This window comes from Rosa chinensis, chromosome 4 (assembly GCF_002994745.2).
Source record: "Rosa chinensis cultivar Old Blush chromosome 4, RchiOBHm-V2, whole genome shotgun sequence".
Classification (NCBI taxonomy): Eukaryota; Viridiplantae; Streptophyta; class Magnoliopsida; order Rosales; family Rosaceae; genus Rosa; species Rosa chinensis.
This window is the reverse complement of record NC_037091.1, coordinates 65,029,041-65,046,892: the sequence shown is the minus strand read 5'-3', so window position 1 is coordinate 65,046,892 and position 17,852 is coordinate 65,029,041. Positions and strand designations below refer to the sequence as shown.

The 17,852-nt window shown below is 39.1% G+C and overlaps 1 long non-coding RNA gene across 1 annotated transcript; it reads left to right on the top strand.

The window, feature by feature from the left end:
* Positions 1–417: 417 nt before the first annotated feature.
* Positions 418–3,760, top strand: LOC121052647. The gene is made up of 3 exons (XR_005809705.1): positions 418–742; positions 1,680–3,295; positions 3,617–3,760. It is a non-coding gene; the product is annotated as an uncharacterized LOC121052647 (long non-coding RNA).
* The last annotated feature ends 14,092 nt before the right edge of the window (positions 3,761–17,852 follow it).

Genomic DNA, 17,852 nt, shown 5'->3' with positions numbered 1-17,852 from the left:
ACTAAAGAAAACCGAAATTGAGAATTGATTTAGTGTCGGAATTGATTGTTCTAGATAGTGATCTTGTGATATCCCGCACCCGACTTTGAAGCTTATTTGTGTTTTTGACTTTGAGTAAGTTGTTTTTCTTTTAATTTCTTATTCCTTTCTTACGTTTGTGATATTTTTCTTTACTTAAACCTTTGTGTTATATATATATATATATATATATATATATATATATAAAAGATATTTTCTTTATTTATTGTTATTTTTGTTTCTGTTTAATTTTTTGTTAAGAGATAAGAAGGATTTGGTTTTGGGTGGTTGACGGTGGGTGAGAGAAAAGAAAGAGAAAGAGGAGAATAAAGGACGAGAAAGGAAAAGGAGAAGAAGAGAAGAAAAGAAAGAAAAAGAAGAAGAGAGCAGGGAGACGAAGAGAGGAACAAAATAAAATGGAAAAGAAGATAGAGGGAGAGAATTAAGAAAGGGAAATAGAGAGATGTTGAGAAGAAAACAGAGAGAGGAGAGGGAGGGTGAGACAAAGTTTGGGTTTTGAGAGTTTGCACTTTAAAAGACAGAAAGAAAGAGAGGAGGAGACGGGAAAGACGGATGACAGAGAGAAGATGAGAAAGAAAGAAAAGAAGAAGAAATAGGAAGAGGGAAGAAGAATACATTTTTATTTCTGGATGGGTACTTTCTAAGGGAGAGATCAGAAACGAGAGAGAGAGAGGAGAGAGGAGAGTTTGTTTCAAGTTAATAGGTAAGAACTTGGTTTTGGATTGGTTTCTTTTCGGTGAGTGACTTCTGTTTTATGAATTTGTGTTTCTTTTCTTGATTTTATGTTCTTGTTGTTCATTCTTGATCAATAGCATGTTGTTCCAAATGTGAGGTTACCCTTCAAATAATTGACTTAGTTTTCCATCTTACTATTGGATTTCCTTGCTACTGTAAGTGACTTTGTACTTGGAAGTTTGCTTTGTTATATCTTTTTCCAGTTTTACTTTGGAATTCTTTTGGTTTGGGTTATCTGGTGGTTGGTTCTCATTGTTCTAGTAGTTGAGGAAACAGTTTCCATGAGATGGTGAGTGTATAGCTAAGATGGGTTGGTTGTTACCTGGCTTTTTAAATGTTCTTTAATCCATTAGGATTTGCTTATGTTTGAGTTAAGGTGTTTCTGCCTTTATGTTTTTATTTCAGTTTTAGAAGAAGGTCCAAAGTACGTTTTACCTTTTTATTTCTTTTCTAATGGAATCCTTTTTGAATTCCACGCTTCTTTCTTCTTCTAGTTTTTTTTTTGCTTTTCTTGGGCTTACTGTGATCTATCTGGTGTGGAAATATGATTCTTATTCTTGAGTACTGTTAACGTGAGTCATGGTGTAACATTAAGAATAGAATATATATATATATATATATATATATTGTAATTATAGCGTAGTTAGTACTTACCTATTCTATGTATGGTAGAGAATAGGGACATAAGTACGTAAGTCAATTGTATTCCTATAATCCCCTTTATATACCTCCACTATGAGATGAATAAGATCATCAGAAAATTCACTCTCAATCTTATTTTATTTGACTTGGTATCAGAGTAAAGATCCAAAAGGACTTTGTCTCTTTGTTTGTTTCAGTTTTTAGAATTGAGGAGTTTGTCTCTTAACGACGTTGCTATTGTCATCGTTTGTCTGCATCACTAGGCGTCCGTCAAAGAACGACCAATCATCTTCTTCTTTGACTTCGGCGTTATCTTCTCCAGCGCATCAGACCCAATCGTCCTCTTCTCTTGCTCAAAACCGCCGAGATCGGTTCCGGCCTCGTCTTGTCCAGATCGAGTCCGGTTTTGTCCTCAGTCAAAGGTCATCATTGCTCTCCTCTTGCTCAGACCGCTTTCCGGCTTTGTCTTCAGCCAAAGACCGTCAACGCACTTCTTACCCAGACTGGTTTCATTCGTCCGAGACCGTTGCAGACGATTGGTCTGAAATCGTCGCCTCCATCTCACCACATACCGACCGGGTTCTTCAGTTCATCGCTGCTCACAGGTCGACCGGATTTGTTTAACCCAATCAACATCTGGGTCGAATCCTTCAGTCACAGATCGACCGTCTGTTTCGCTTCTTCAGTTCAGGCCGGTGTCGGCCTTAGTCCAATCCTACCTGTGCAACAGGTCAATTCCAATATATATATATATATATATATATTAAATTGCTGCATGTTATGTTATTATTTCAGAATTCCTGTTATTTTTTCCACTGCATACTCTGTGTTTTTGTGATTCTACTACTATATTGTTACAATGGGTGGTGATGAAAGTGAAGGACAGTGTTCTAAGATCAATGAGGTCCAAAAGATTGAGGTTTCTGTCAGAAATTCAGACGATGGCTCTTTTGGTGGTCCAAAACTCAATGGTACCAATTTTCGAACATGGAAGAAGATTATGTCTATCCATCTTAGTGGCATACACAAGATGGGGCATGTGAATGGAACAACCAAAGCTCATAGTGAGGAAGATGCAGATGCTTATGCTAAGTGGGAGGATGATGATGGATCTGTGATGGCTCTCTTGTTCAAAGCCATGACTGAAGATGTGCTACAGTTGGTGGAAGAGTGTGAGACTGCTGAAATGATATGGAAGACATTGGGAGATCTGTATACCAATGAGTCTGATTTTATACAGGTTCATGAATTGATGTGCAAAGCTGCTATATGCAACAGAATGGGCAACCAGTAGCTGTGTATTTCACCAAGCTAAAGATTGTATAGGCTGAAATTGATCAGAAGCGTCCCTGCAAGATCAAGAATCATAAAGATCTTGTGTGGTACCAGAAGGAGAAGGAGCTTGAAAGAGTTCATGTATTTTTGAGAGGGCTTGATGAGAAGCATAGCAGTGCCAATGGAGAATTTCTCAGAATGACAGACCCTCCTAGTCTAAACACAGCTTTCACGTACATCCGTAAAGATGAGTCTCAGTAGGAAAGTGTCAAGCACGCACAGGTTGAAGTGTCTAGCCTAGCCATTCAGGCTAAGTCACCGACACCTTTCCTTCAGCAGCAGAGTTCGGTTCCCCTGCATCAGCAAAGTCCTCCTCCAGGCTTCACCAACCGCCCTCGTCCTTAATGCTCGTATTGAAACTACCTTGGACATGTTCGAGAGACTTGTTGGAAGCTGAATGGGTACCCCAAAAAGAAAGGTTATCGTCCTAAGGCAAAGGCAGCTGCGGTTCAGTTAATCCAAGAACCAGACTTCTATGGCGTGGCCGGACAGGATCATCATACCACAGGTGGGGCTACTCCTACAACCTCTATAGCTGGTCGTGGTAAGATTGGTATGGCTTTAAAGGTTTCTAACTTTGTTGGTTCCGATACATGGATTATTGATTCTGGTGCCTCCGATCATATGACTTATGACAAATCGTACTTTACTGAATTGTCTTCTCCACATGTGTCCTATGTAACTAATGCCAATGGTGAAGCTTTTCCTGTGTTAGGGTCAGGATCAATGCGTATTACTCCTACTTTAGAATTGCACAATGTGTTATATGTGCCTGACTTGTCTCATCACTTGATATCTGTTCCACAGTTAAACACTGAGTCTAAATGCTCTGTAACCTTTTATCCTATGTGTGTGATTTTTTCAGGATCTTTGCACCAGGGAGATCATCGGTCGGGGGTACCTAAGGGGCAGGTTGTTCCATTTGGATCAGACATATGCAGGGGAGAAACCAGGAGCACAGTCCCGCACCGCTTTGAATTCGAATTCTGATAAGCTAAGTGAAATTTGATTGTGGCATCGTCGTTTAGGGCATCCATCTTTTAGTCTTATGAGAAAAACCATGCCTACTCTGTTTATTGGTGTGGATAAGTCTGCTTTACATTGTGAAACATGTGTTTTGGCCAAGAGTCATCGTGTTACTTATTCTCCTAGTGTTTCTAATAAAAGTGTTATTCCTTTTGAGTTGATTCATTCTGATGTTTGGGGACCTTCTAGAGAGCCTACTGTATCGGGTATGAGATATTTTGTGTTGTTTATTGATGATTGTACAAGATTGTCATGGGTTGCTCTTCTTAAAACCAAAGATGAAGTCTTTCCAGCTTTCCAAACTTTTCGTACTCTTGTTCAAACATAATACCATAGCACCATTAAAGTCCTTCGTTCTGATAATGGAGGAGAATATGTTAATCACGTTTTCCAAGAGTTTTTTAAAATCCATGGGATTGTTCATCAAACCACATGTCCACAAACACCAGAGCAAAATGGAGTGTCCAAAAGGAAAAACCGTCATTTACTTGATATGGCTCGTGCACTTCTCTTTAGTGCCCATATGCCTAAGTATCTTTAGGGCGATGCTATACATGCTTCCTCTCATCTTATCAATCGTCTTCCATCTAGTGTCCTTCAAGGAAAAATTCCATTTGAGGTTCTTGCATCTCATGTCTCCTTAGCTTCATTTCATAATCTTCCAGCTTGAGTCTTTGGTTGTGTTGTTTTTGTCCATATTCCTAAAATCCAGAGGTCTAAGTTGGATGCCCAAGCGCTTAAGTGTGTGTTTGTGGGCTACGGAGGTTATCAGAAAGGATACAAGTGCTATCATCCACCTACAAAAAGTACTATGTCACCATGGATGTTACTTTCTTTGAGGACATGAGCTATTTTTCCTCTTCAGATACAGCACTTCAGGGGGAAAATTCATATTTTGAAGAGCTGTATCATGGAGAGGATGAGGAATCAAAAGGCGGGGAAGAAGAAGTCACCCAAGCAGAAGGTATTTTGACGGATCCAATTGAGAACGTCAACCAGTCACCTCCAGACGCAGAAGCTCCAGACATCCAGGCACCAGTTTCAATCACTTCAAGTGAAGCTGAAGACACAACTGCCCCTCCTGCCATCTCTTCTACCCCTGGCCCACAGCTCCCTGGTACTGAAGATCACTCATTTGAGGTATGTCCACCCACTAGTACTAGTAGTAGTGAGTCTACTGTTGGACAACTCGAGGCCAATCAGCCAAAAGATATGAACTTACTCTTACTGCCAAATCGAAATACCCAGTAGCCAATTATATGTCCAGTAGGAGGTTTTCTAAGTCATATGAATCATTTGTGAATCAAATATCTACTGTGTCAGTACCTAACAAAGTGCAGGATGCGTTGGGGATCCAAAGTGGAGGAAGGCAATGGAGGAAGAGATGGAGGCGTTGCAGAAGAACAATACTTGGCAACTTATGCCTCCACCACAAGGCAAGAAGGTTGTAGGTTGTCGTTGGGTGTTTATAGTGAAGCATAATGCAAATGGATCAGTGAATCGGTACAAAGCACGCCTTGTAGCAAAGGGGTTTACTCAGACGTATGGGATAGACTACGATGAAACATTTGCTCATATTGCCAAGATGAACACCATTCGGGTTCTGCTCTCATTTGTTGCTAGTTTAAATTGGCCACTCCGACGGTTTGATGTTAAGAATGCATTCCTTCATGGAGAGTTAGTCGAAGAGGTGTACATGAGCCTTCCATCTGGGTATGTAGTTGCTTCTCCAGGTGATTTTGTATGCAAATTGAGAAAGTCTCTGTATGGTCTCAAACAGTCACCTCGTGCTTGGTTTGGAAGATTTTCACAATTCATGCGGAAGGTTGGTTACAGAAAGAGCAACTCAGACCATACCTTGTTCCTGAAGCATCAACAAGGGAAGGTAACAGCTCTAATTATTTATGTGGATGATATGGCAATCAATGGCAATGATATTGTTGAGATGAATAGACTTCAGGGACAACTAGCCTCTGAGTTTGAGATGAAGGACTTAGATGAACTTAAGTACTTCTTAGGAATTGAGGTAGCCAGGGGGAGAGAAGGGATCTATTTGTGCCAAAGGAAATACATTCTTGACTTGCTGACAGAGACAACTTTGTTGGATTGCAAACCTATTGATACTCCTATTGAGCAGAACCATTGTTTAGCTAAGTATCCTGATCAGGTACCTACTGATCGAGCTCGCTATCATAGGTTAGTTGGGCGCTTGATTTATTTGACTCATACTAGACCAGATGTTGCATATGCAGTGAGTGTGGTGAGTCAGTTCATGCATAACCTGAGTGAGAGTCACATGGATGCTGTTATGCGAATTTTGAAGTACTTGAAGTCAGCTCCAGGAAGGGGAGTGCTGTTTTCTAAACACAATAACATTCTTGAGGTTTGTGGATTCACTGATGCAGATTGGGCTGGAGATATTACAGATAGGAGGTCGACATTGGGTTACTTCACTTTTGTTGGAGGTAATTTGGTTACATGGAAGAGTAAGAAACAGAAAGTTGTGGTACGATCTAGTGCTGAGGCTGAGTATAGAGGTATGGCTCATGGAGTGTGTGAATTGTTGTGGCTAAGAAATCTGTTACGTGATTTGGGTTTCAAGCTCAAAAGTACTATGCAGTTGTATTGTGACAACAAGGCAGCTATTGACATATCATATAATCTAATACAGCATGATCATACTAAGCATGTGGAGGTTGATCGTCATTTTATAAAGGAGAAGCTAGATGCCAAAATTATTAGCTTCTCTTTCGTTCCAACTGAAGAGCAACTTGCAGATATACTTACCAAAGGAGTTTCCAGGAAGGCGTTTTATGATTCACTAAGCAAGTTGATCATGGTTGATGTGTATGCACCAACTTGAGGGGGAGTGTTAGCGTGAGTCATGGTGTAACATTAGGAATAGAATATATTGTAATTATGGCGTAGTTAGTAATTACCTATTCTATGTATGGTAGAGAATAGGGACGTAAGTCAATTGTATTCCTATAATCCCTTTTATATACCTCCACTATGAGATGAATAAGATCATCAGAAAATTCACTCTCAATCTTATTTTATTTGACTAGTACTTGTTGATGAATGCAAATCTTCGCTTTGCACTTGTGTTGTTTCAAATATTTGGATTTTGTTATATATATAATGCTTCTCTTGATGTTAAACTGTTTTCATTATGTTCTTCCTGAAATTAGTCTTGTGATTGTGAGGTTTGTAAGTACATTGGCCTATTACCATTCAACATATGATTTCCCACTACGACGAGGAAACCGGAGCTTCAAGGAAGCAAAGAGAAAGATCACAAGATCGGTTCTTGAAGACAAGATCAAGTCAAATCGAGTCACTGATCTTGAGTTTAATGTGTATTCATTCCATATTGGTTGGTATAAATCTAAATTGATATGCATATCGGTTGTATTAAGTCAATAATCCCTTATGCATTAAAATGGTTTTTAACATGCATATCAATTTGAGAACTTGTTAGGAAAGTGTCGATTGCACATTCAAAAACTGTTTTAAATCTTTCTATATTTATCTTAATCAATTATCAAGAAAAGATTTGATTGAGGGGGAGTTTTTCTCCCTTATAAAAAGGTTTCAAAACTAAAGTTTTGGTTAGGGTTTTTGACGGCAGAAATTGGTTTCTCTTTGAACTTCTAGTTTTGTTCAAATCGTTTTCGAAAACCCTCTTTAATTGTTTCATGTGTTACTTTGCATAATCTTTCACATTCACTCTCAAGATCAGTGATTCAATTGAGTGAAAGGAAGGCTGAAGATTGATTGCCTGGAATGTTGAATCTAGAGTTAGAATGGTTGTAAAACAAGTTAGCATTTGTTGCTAAGAAAAGGTGTTTGTTGTGAACAACACTACTTGTATTCTGTAAACTCTAGTGTTTAATATTGGATTGATTTTTCGTGTTGGCTACGTTAAAAGCCACGCAGTGAAGTTTCCTCAGTGGAGAGGTTTACACTGCGTTAGCAAATCTTCGTGTCATGTATCATACTTTCTTTGGTTAAACTCTTGAGAAAAAGTATTTTATCAACACTGGTTCCATCTAGTATTTTCAATTGGCATCAGAGCGGGTTCTAGAACCTTCTAGAGATCCCAGGAAAGATGGAACATTCACGTGATAGGGCTGCTGGGGGATCTATAAATAGTCCTCCCTGGTTCGAGGGTGGATGTGAAAAATACACTCAATGGAAGATTTACATGAAATCATACCTCTATGCTCAAGATGAACACGTGTGGAACATCGTAGAAAATGGCTGGAGTGTACCTATGACAAAAGCAAAAGAAGAAGGCGCTTCCACTACCACTCCCAAACCAAGGAAGGACTGGACTGAGGAAGAAGTTCGTAACTTGCAAGCAGATTTCAAAGCGAAGAACAGCATCTTCACAGCCCTATCGGAGCGGGAAAAACTGAGGATAAGTCATTGTGAGACTGCCAAGCAGGCATGGGATCTCCTACAGATTACATACGAAGGAAATAAAAAGGTACGTGCACAGAAACTGCAAGCACTGATTTTTGAATTCGAAACCATGACTATGGCAGATGATGAAACCGTGGATGACTTCCATGGTAGAATTCTTAAAATCTCCGGTCAGTGTCGCAGTCTAGGAGCACCTTTTGATGAAGATAAAATAGTCAAAAAGATACTCAGGGCTCTGCCGGAAAAATTTCACTCAAAGGTTACGAGCATAGAGGACTCTTTTGATATAGATGATTATCCACTTGATGAGCTCATCGGAAATTTGAAAACCTATGAGATGAGGTTAAAACCTGAGAAGAAAAACAAGGGCGTAGCCTTCAAAGCAGTGAAAGAAATTGAAGAGGAAGAAGGATCACTAGATCTTGCTCTACTGACGAAGGAATTCAAAAAATTTCTCAAAAGCAAGAACTCCTCTAAAAACACGAATGCTCCCAGAAGGAATAACTATATTGGCAGTGGTAACAACAGTGACTACAATAGTAAGAATGGAAGAGGAAACTTCAAAGGAAATCACTCAGGGAAACCAAAATGCTATGAATGTGGTGGTTTCGGTCACATTTCTACTGACTGTGGAAATAGAAAGCTTGGAAACAGCAACAACAAGTCACTCCTTTCAACTTGGAGTGATGATGAATCTCAAGAAATTGAAAATGTGGCTCTTGTCTCATCATTGTTGCCTGATTCTGAAAGTGATGAGTATTTCTCTGATGATGATGAAACAAATGTTCGCTGCAAACAACTCTACAAAGCTTCAAAGGCCACTCTGATTAGAAGCTTGAGCTTGGAAAAAGAAGTAGATTTCCTGAGGACTGAAAAAGAAAAGGTGGAGAAACTATTCGAATCCTCACAATCTGCATGGAAACTGGAGAAAAGCAAACTCGTGAGTGAATCGGCAGATCTACAAGGTGACCAAAAGATACTGACGTGGAAGACTGAAAAGAATGAGTATCTCAACAAGATCAAACTTCTAGAACTGGATGTTAAAGGACAAAGAGCCCTGAACTTGGAACTGTTAGCGAAAAATGAGTCTCTACAACATGAGTTAAAATAAAATTAACTCAAGAAAGATTCATGAAGTTTGATATCAGCTCCACTTCCATGTCCAAGTTACTTGGATCAGGAAAAGCTCCTCATGATACATGTGGGCTAGGATACACTGGAGAAGATTCCAAAAGCACCAAATTCGTACGAGCCTCAAAACCATCTGTAGAGCAGATAGATGTCTCCCTTGATGATCATGTCAAAAGTGTAAGGGAAGGTAATTCAAACCAACATCATCAGGTAAAACTTGACCAAGAATCCCCACTGGTCAACACAGGTACGCAAACCCTAGAACCTTTGTTCCTACTTGTCATCACTGTGGTAAGATTGGCCATATCAGACCTAGATGTAATGAACGGTTTTTAAACTTACAATTTTCTCAAGAAAAATGTACTGTTGAAACCTTACAGGTTGAGCTTAAAGAACAAAAGGAACTCATTAACAAATTAACTGAAATTGTTTCTCAAAAGAATCCTCAAACTGAAAGAAGAAAAGATGTCTGGACCAAAAAAATTAAAAGCAAAAATCATTGGTCCCCTGTTGGTGAAACTGATGATACATGTCTTTTTGTTTGTGCTAGCAAAATTCATCAACGCTCTCACATTGAGGCAACTTGTTTGGTAGCTTTAACTGCATTTGCTGACAAACGACGAGATTTTTGGTATGTTGACAGTGGTTGTTCTAGACACATGACTGGAGACAAAACCTGGTTTACTTCATTTGAGGATGAAAATACCTCTGGATCAGTCACGTTTGGAGATGGGAGGAAAGCTAACATTCTAGCTCGAGGTACAGTAAACACTCCAGGTATACCTAACCTTAAAAATGTGTTATTTGTTGAAGGATTAACTGCAAATCTGATTAGCGTCAGCCATTTGGCTGATGACTATGAAGATGTGTGGTTTAACAAACAGAGATGTTTGGTCCTAAATCAGAAAGGTGAAGGTATCATGGGAGGTATGAGATCTGTTGATAACTGTTATCATATTCAAGCAAATGAATCTTCTAGTTTGCAGTCTTGTTTGTCTGTTAAATCCACAGAGGAAACCTTTGAACTTTGGCACAGAAAGATGGGACATATCAACTATCAGGACTTGCTGAAATTATCTTCCAAACAATGTGTCCGAGGCTTGCCAAATTTAAAAGGTAAAACTGACAAGATGTGTGGAGAATGCAAGGTTGGAAAGCAAACTAAGGCACCTCACAGAATGGTAAATTCTGCGACAACCTCACAAGTATTGGAACTATTACACATGGATCTCATGGGACCAGCTCAATCTGAAAGTCTTGGAGGTAAGAGCTACATACTAGTAGTTGTAGATGATTTCTCAAGATACACCTGGGTAAACTTCTTGAAAGACAAAACTGAAACGTTTGAGTCCTTTAAGAACTTGAGTCAAAAATTAATCATTGAGAAACAATCATCTAATAACTGTTTAGTGAGAATAAGATCAGATAATGGAACTGAATTTAAAAATGCCTCTTTTTCTAACTACTGTCATGAGCTTGGTGTGTCACATGAGTTCTCAGCTCCAATAACCCCTCAACAAAATGGAATAGTGGAAAGGAAAAATAGGGTACTGCTAGACATGGCTCGAGTATTACTACACGCTGCAGGCTTAAGCAAAAACTTTTGGGCTGAGGCGATCAGCACTGCTTGCTACACAATAAATAGAGTATTCCTTAGACCAGGTAATGATCAAACTGCTTACGAGCTGTGGAAAGGTAAGAAGCCAAATGTTAAACACTTTCATGTTTTTGGCAGTCCTTGTTACATTCTACGAGATAGAGAACACCTTGGTAAGTTTGATGCTAGAAGTGATGATGGTGTATTCTTGGGGTATTCTTTGAACAGCAGAGCATATAGGGTTTACAATAAAAGAACTCGTGTTGTTATGGAATCCATTAATGTTTCTATTGATGATCAATGTGTGAAACAGGAAGTAACATTTGCAGATACCTCACCCTTCTCGGTCACACCTTCACAGAATACTGAAACATCATCTGAGGAAGAGGAAATCCATGACAACATTTTTGAACCAGCTCCCACCCAAAGAAGAGGGTTCAAGCAAGTTCAAAAAGACCACTCCACTCAAGATATCATCGGCAATCTAACAGATGGTCCGATGACAAGGAGAAAGGCTGCAGTTCAGGTAAGTCCCTCTGAGGTAAGTGAAGAAAATGTATTACTGTGTTTCATTACCGAAAATTTGGTAAGCATGAACATTATATCTCATTTTGGTTTTGTGTCCATTATTGAACCAAAAAATATTAAGGCAGCCTTGTTGGATGATAACTGGATTAACGCCATGCAAGATGAACTGAATCAGTTTACCAGGAATGATGTATGGTACTTAGTACCAAGGCCTAGTAAGTGCAATGTCATAGGAACTAAGTGGATTTTCAGAAATAAAAGCGATGAAAAAGGAAACGTGATTAGGAATAAAGCCAGACTAGTTGCTCAGGGATATTCACAGGTCGAAGGACTTGACTTTGACGAGACATTTGCTCTTGTAGCTAGGTTGGAATCTGTTAGATTACTCCTATCCATTGCTTGTCATCTCCGGTTCAAATTGTTTCAAATGGATGTCAAAACTGCCTTTCTGAATGGATTTCTTCAGGAGGAAGTTTATGTAGAGCAGCCTCCAGGTTTCCAAGATCCACACAACCTAGATCATGTCTACCGGCTCAAGAAAGCCCTGTATGGGCTAAAGCAGGCTCCTCGAGCCTGGTATGAGAGACTATCCACTCATCTTGTGGGAAAAGGGTATGCTAGAGGATCCATAGATAAAACATTGTTTGTGAAACGAACCAAAAATGACATTATCATTGCCCAAGTGTATGTTGATGATATTGTATTTGGTTCCACTTCTAAATACCTTGTCAAAGAATTTCAATCTGTCATGGAAAGTGAATTTGAAATGAGCATGTGTGGTGAACTAACGTATTTTCTTGGACTGCAAGTAAAGCAGATAGACACAGGTTTGTTTCTCTCTCAATCAAAATACGCTGAGAACCTGATCAAGAAATTCGGTCTTGCTTCCAAGAAGACAGTGACCAATCCCATGAGTACAACTACCAAGTTAAGCGAAGATCATGAAGGAAAATCAGTTGATCCGACTCTCTATCGAAGTATGATCGGGAGTTTGCTCTATCTCACTGCCAGCAGACCTGACATCTCTTACAGTGTGGGTGTGTGTGCTCGATTTCAAGCAAACCCCAAAGAATCTCACCTGGACGCTGTCAAAAGAATAATCCGCTATGTGGCAGGTACAGTTAATTGTGGCCTTTTCTATACCTTCGACACTAATGTAGAAATTGCAGGATACTCTGATGCTGACTGGGGAGGAAATTTAAAGGATCGGAAAAGCACTTCAGGGGGATGTTTTTTCATTGGCAACAATCTGGTTGCCTGGCATAGCAAGAAACAAAACTGCATATCCTTGTCTACTGCAGAAGCTGAATATGTTGCCGCTGGAAGTTGCTGCACACAAATACTTTGGATGAAGCAAATGCTTCATGATTATGGCATATCTCAAGGTAAGTTGTCTATTTTCTGTGACAACACTAGTGCTATTAACATCACTAAGAATCCTGTTCAACACTCTCGAACAAAGCACATTGATCTCCGATATCATTTTATTAGGGATTTGGTTGAACAAAACATACTTGAGTTAAGCTTTGTGCCCACTGAAAATCAACTTGCTGATCTGTTCACTAAGCCTCTTGACACTGCTAGGTTTGAAATGTTGAGGAATGCCCTAGGGATATGTTCTAAGCATTAAGGCAAAATGATGACTGTCCACTATTGATTGAGAAAATTGTGATCCTAGTATCCCTTGATCACAGTCACTAGTGAAATGTACATATTTTCAGTCATGTATCTTATGTTATCATGCCTTATTCTGGACAAATGAAATTGTGTACTCATGTTTAGTCACTGAATCAAGTAACCCTACTATGCATCTTCACCTATAGCCTATGTGGTGGCATGTTTCCTTTTGTTTTCTGTCAAATGAGATTCAGTGAAGTAGACGAACTGCTTCATTTGCTCACATAACTAATTCCCTCTTCTCAAAGTAATCAGGTCCTAGTTGTGGTGAACTTTCTAGGATTTGTAAGAAACGAGAACGGAAAATTGTATCCCATCTCTCAAAGTAATCAGGCCTTAGTTGTGGTGAACTTTCTAAGGTTTGCAAGAAACGAGCTGGTGAGTGATCTTTGCACGTAACATAAAATCATGCAGACAACTACTCGAGACTCTCTCCATGGAGCATCCTTGTTATGCTTAGTACCCAAAGAACATCTGTTCTGGGAGTTGCTGAGAAGAGTCTTGTTACATGAGTACTATTTGTCACTAAATAAAGGAGATCTTTGACTCCACTAAAACATGTGCTTGGGAACAATGATTCCTGCTCCTTCTTAGGAGATTTCATGAGCTTTACTTTAGTTCTCTTACTTCACTCCTTCTCTATGACACTAAACTCTTTTCTAAGCCCCACATCATGGTTATATTCACTTCTATCACAGGTTTACTCCTTAAGGTCTAACTATGAGTACCAATTCTTATTGTTGAGAGAATACATCATGCTTCGTACTCTGAACTATGTGCCTTCCACTAAGTGATCTGTGCTCTCTGTGATTAAACTTCGCTATATTTTCTCTCCTCGATATGACCTATGCATTCATTGCCTTGATACTTGCAAAGGAAACGATCCTCTGATATACTTGCAGATTCCCTGAATATATTTTGGCTCTTCGTTTCCTTCCTTGATGGTAATCTGCCTACAATTAATTTCCATAATGATTATGCCTAAGTTGAGGGGGAGAAGTTATCTGCATGCGTATATCTAGGGAAAATAAATTGTCATAACTTCTCTCCCCATTTGAGCCGCTCTCCCAATCGGTGTGTTCCTTGGTCTTCCTAAAACCTAACTGTTCACTACATATAGCCTCTCTTGTCTCACTCGGATTTTACTCTTGGTTGTCTCTGTGTGCAGGTTCTTTCACCCACTGCTCTCTCACCATGGTTCGCTCACAGCAAACAACTCGCCTTGGAGGACATCGCCGCCTGCCTCCTCCAGAAGAAGGTCGTCAGGCCGCTGCCAGAGCCGGGATTCTCCATCCCGGCATGCACCGTGCACGCAGTCGGAGTCCTCCTCCTCCTGTCTCTCTGGAAAGTCTCCGTGATCAGATTCTGGTGGCTGACTGGCGAATTGCTTGCCTCACAACGGACATGGACGACATGCATTCTCTTCTGGTTCGAACTCGTCATGCCCTGACCACTCTCACACAGGAGATCCGGAACATGCAGCGCCACCCTCCCGGGTTTGACGCTCCCGGTCCATCCCATGCCATGCAGGAGCCTGTCGCACCAGAGGAAAGCTCGGATTCCATGGATGAAGAGGAATTTCTGGACACCGTCACCAAGCTTTGTGAGGAATTTGACGTGCCCTCCCATTCAAAGGGGGAGAAGTAACTTGATTTTTCTTACTTATTTCTGTTTCTGCATTTTTAATTTTTGATGGACAAAAGTTTTTTTTTTGGTGTGTAAGTGCATAAGCACAGATACTCTTGGGATGCTTGCTATTATTATTCTTAAGTAATCGTATTTTGGCTACTTGGATCCGGAAAAGGATGGAAACTGATTCCTTAATCCAAGTAGCACCCTTTGTTTAGTGATTAGTGTTTATCTGTGAAACCTAACTTGCAGGACAAAAGATGAAAAATCATGTGTTGAATGGGAATGCCCAAAGGGGGAGATTGTAAGTACATTGGCCTATTACCATTCAACATATGATTTCCCACTACGACGAGGAAACCGGAGCTTCAAGGAAGCAAAGAGAAAGATCACAAGATCGGTTCTTGAAGACAAGATCAAGTCAAATCGAGTCACTGATCTTGAGTTTAATGTGTATTCATTCCATATTGGTTGGTATAAATCTAAATTGATATGCATATCGGTTGTATTAAGTCAATAATCCCTTATGCATTAAAATGGTTTTTAACATGCATATCAATTTGAGAACTTGTTAGGAAAGTGTCGATTGCACATTCAAAAACTGTTTTAAATCTTTCTATATTTATCTTAATCAATTATCAAGAAAAGATTTGATTGAGGGGGAGTTTTTCTCCCTTATAAAAAGGTTTCAAAACTAAAGTTTTGGTTAGGGTTTTTGACGGCAGAAATTGGTTTCTCTTTGAACTTCTAGTTTTGTTCAAATCGTTTTCGAAAACCCTCTTTAATTGTTTCATGTGTTACTTTGCATAATCTTTCACATTCACTCTCAAGATCAGTGATTCAATTGAGTGAAAGGAAGGCTGAAGATTGATTGCCTGGAATGTTGAATCTAGAGTTAGAATGGTTGTAAAACAAGTTAGCATTTGTTGCTAAGAAAAGGTGTTTGTTGTGAACAACACTACTTGTATTCTGTAAACTCTAGTGTTTAATATTGGATTGATTTTTCGTGTTGGCTACGTTAAAAGCCACGCAGTGAAGTTTCCTCAGTGGAGAGGTTTACACTGCGTTAGCAAATCTTCATGTCATGTATCATACTTTCTTTGGTTAAACTCTTGAGAAAAAGTATTTTATCAACACTGGTTCCATCTAGTATTTTCACCCATCATTGAAGTATGAGGTTTGGGTTTAGGTGATTTTATTCCATGTTTGCTCTCCGTTTGCTGTGTTTCCTTCTTCAAGCATTGAACTAGAACCATTATGGTTATGATTCAATTTTACACTTTTGTCTAGATGTGGACATAATGTTGATTCATTAGGAAGCCTCTGCCTTAGAATTGAAATAAGTCTGTATGTGGTGGGAGGTGGATTCTACTTGCAAGTATGGGATTCTTTTTATTGTCATCTTGCAGTTTTGAGATTATTATGAAATCTCGTATTGTTCGTCTCGGTTGGTTGAAAATGAAATGTCATGCTATCTGCCATATCAAGAGTTAAGTTCTTAGCTTGGTTTTGTTGATCTGAAAAATTGTAGCCTTATTGCTATCTACTTTTACATTGTCATCAATCTTCTGATTTCGTGTTTCATCCTTGTTATCTCTTGTCATTGGTATTTGTAATAACTAGCTATAGACGTGGAAATAGTGGCTTTCTATTAAAGTCTATTGCTTTAGGATTTGTTTATTATATTTGTTAAAGTCTCTTGCTTGGTGTTTGCTCGCTTTCTGTTGCTATTTGAGTACATGAGTGGTGATCGGTTTTCGATCGCATAGTGGTGGAACGATTTCTGCAATTGATTTCCCGATTTGTGCAGTGGGAGCACGAAAATTATATATTATTTTAGAATCCTCTAGCCAGTAGGAGAGTGGTGCTGGCAATGTGCACATTACTATTATGACATGACCATGTGTGGCACAATCATTTGGGTTGTGGTAACCCATTTTAGATAACAGGTTTGCAGTGGCATTCCCATATGATATTTAACCTGTGGGTATGCAGTGGCATCTCAATTTGACTTATGAGCTTGCAGTGGCAGCTTGATTCTTTTCGGTGAAAGGGTTTGATCATTGTGTTGATATGTGGGTATGTAGTGGCATCTCAAATTGATTTATAAGCTTGCAGTGGCATCTTGATTCTTTTTGGTGTAATGTTCTGATATATTTTTAAGTGGGTCTTTGGTTACCAAACTGATTACTTCTCGTTGACTTGTTATTGCTATGATTTTGAATCATGTGGTTGTTCATGTTCAGGAATAATGTTATTGGCTTATTATTCGAGTCATTCACTGAGCGTGCTTTTGCTCATTCCTTGTTTCCTTGTGTTTGCAGGTTCTTTTAGATTTGGTGTCAGAGGAGTTTGGGTTATAGCCAATGGAGAGTAGTATTTTCTTATTTTGGTTGACTCTTGTAAAAAGAAGTACTTTTATTTGTAAATAGCACTTGGAATCCTTTTGGGATCTAATTGCTAAATTAGTTCGGCTGTGAACATGTTCTTTACCTTTTATTTACAGGAACTGTTCTTCCTACTTTCTTTCGTATTCCAAATTTTTTTTTTGGTTCTATTTTGGGCCAGGTTCTTATAGATCTCGACTGGTCGATGACGACAAGGAAAGTCTTCTCACGTTCTTGCTTAAATTTTCTTGATTGATTTTCGCGCGAAAGTTTCTACTCTTTTATATTGCTCCTCGAGTCCTCTTTCATTCCTTTTTCGATTGAGATTCCTTAACTTAGAAAGAAAGCCAACTTATTGATCTTCAATTTAGGATTCTCCACGTCATCCTTCCAATAATAGCTTACCACGTCATCAATGCGATAAATGTGAATATATCCTCAATATTTGCTTCTCAATCCCCATCATCCGGCTTCCTAGATCAATCAGGGTTTCGTTCTCCCGTTTTTCTCTTAATTCATGAATCTTCTTCTCCTTTTCTTCTCATTTTTACATCTTTACTCCCATAAACCTAATAAACATAAAAGATAATAAATTGATAGAAAATACAATAAACTAACAAATAACATCGCATATCATGCTCCTATCAGCAACCTCTTCAATTTGATCTAGATCTTGATCTGGATCTTGCTCGTTACTT